Raw genomic sequence first — 2,009 nt, 5'->3', positions numbered from 1 at the left:
CCAGAATCTCCCTATTCCTGTCTGTCCCTTTCAATCATTCTTTAGCTATATATTTATTAACTCACCTACTTAAGAATTCTACAAATGAGTTTTAAGCAATTAATAGATTTCAAGCACTGTGTAAGGTCCTGGTAATATAAGATTAAAAAATGCAGCCTCAGTCTTCTAGAGATTAAATCTAGTGAGGTGAGACATACCAGTGAACAGATGGTTCAAATACCTTTTAGTAAGAGCTGCATTAAGGTTTATACAGAACTTTTAACAATGGTATGGGAGCTACCAGGGAACACTTCTTGGAGGAGATTATATCAAAGCCAAGTCCTAAGGTTCTAGTCCTATTAACTAATGGTAAGGAGTTTTCAAAGGACTCAGCAGAAGGAAGAGCATCAGTGCTAGGGAAAGTCCAGGTAAGGATGCTTTGAATCCTAGAATGCCTGGAGCAATTTAAGCTGGAAAGGTAAGCAGAGTTGGGTCATAAAGGAACCTGAAGGCACCACTAATGTATTTGGATTTTTATCCTGAAAAATCATTCTGGAAGCAGAGTGCAGTAAGTAAGATTGGATTAAGACTGGAGGCTGTGAGAACAATTACAGAAATAATAAACATAAGAAAAAATTAAGGTGATGTGGCAGCAAGGATGTATGGAAGGATACAGACCAAATCAAGAGATTTAAGAAGGTCGAATTGATAAAACTTAATTCATTCTTCCTTCAGTTTCCAACATGAACATTCTGTTCACTTAACTTTCTTTCCATTTTGTTTTCTAAAATCTAGCAGTCTCTCTATAATCAGGTATATCTCTTTCTTTACACTTCCTCCATTTAAGTAGAGGAAATATGGCTCATAGATTTACCTGATAGCCCATTAACTATACTATAACATTTAAATATACATTAAAACCAGTCTTTTCGAGTGCAGATACTACTTAGCCCAGGGCCTGGTGGCTAGGCTTGTTCTCTCCTTTCCAATTGGAGGCCTCTGTCACAAACATGTTCCACCAGATCATCAGTCAGGCCAAGAAACATCTGAGTTTGATCTACCTCTGTATTTATTGGAGCTGGATGTACTGGAGCAGCACTGTGTCTCTTGAGTCTGGCATTGTTCGATGCAGATGTTAGTTGGGACAGAAAGAATAACTCAGAGCCCTGGAAAAAACTGGGTCTCAGTGATTGATACAAGTTCTAATCAGTGAATGTGGATTACAGCAAATGAAGAAAGATGGTCTAGATTTCTAAATGAAGTGTTTCACTATAAAGCTGCTTTAGAATGAAGGTCTTCCAGAAGCCATCTGCACAATTTTCCACTTAACCAGGAAATATTTCTCCTCTAAGTGCATGAAGTCATGTTGAAGTAATCTACTGGAAATCACACTGATTAATAAATAACTGAAACTTGGAAAAAAAGTCTTTTCAGCAGTGTGAAAAATCAGAGATTTGAGTGTGCCACAAAAGCCAAGTGCTCTTTAAAGTTATGCTGCTATATTGCACAACTGGGAGCATCATTCAAATACAGTTCAATGGAGTTATATGACTCAGCAGCCCTTACACTGAGATTCAGAAACAGTAAGCAGGTACTACCGTGATTTCTTGGACTTCTCTATGGAACTTCATTCCAGCTTCTAGAGCTGGCACTCAGACCCCAGGAAGAAATTTGATTAAAAAGACATGAAAAAGCAAGATTTGTTCATCTATACATTCTGAACATGAGTATGGTTCTACATGAGGCTGAATATAAGGCAAACATTTAAATATCATTTCCAACAATATTATTACTATCCTTGTGCTTCCAGATGAACATCTGATTACAATTAAACTTTACTCTCCTGGAAAAATAACTCTTCAATCATGTAAACATTCTTGAATTTTAGCCAAGGAAATATGTTTCAGTAGTTTCTTACAATATACATTTCATTGCATATTAATGAATCAAACAAAGCAATGTTCTAATAGGCCATTAGATGACTTTTCATGCGTCCATCTTTTCTTCTAATTATGCAATCAAATGAAGCC

General features: G+C 36.6%; 1 pseudogene; it reads left to right on the top strand.

Moving 5' to 3' along the window:
* Positions 1-989: 989 nt before the first annotated feature.
* LOC112134615 (cytochrome c oxidase subunit NDUFA4-like) lies at positions 990-1,227 on the top strand (annotated as a pseudogene).
* The last annotated feature ends 782 nt before the right edge of the window (positions 1,228-2,009 follow it).

The sequence above is a fragment of the Pongo abelii genome, chromosome 7, assembly GCF_028885655.2.
Source record: "Pongo abelii isolate AG06213 chromosome 7, NHGRI_mPonAbe1-v2.0_pri, whole genome shotgun sequence".
Lineage (NCBI taxonomy): Eukaryota > Metazoa > Chordata > Mammalia > Primates > Hominidae > Pongo > Pongo abelii.
The sequence above is the reverse complement of the archived record's forward strand: the minus strand, read 5'-3'. Positions and strand labels throughout refer to the sequence as shown.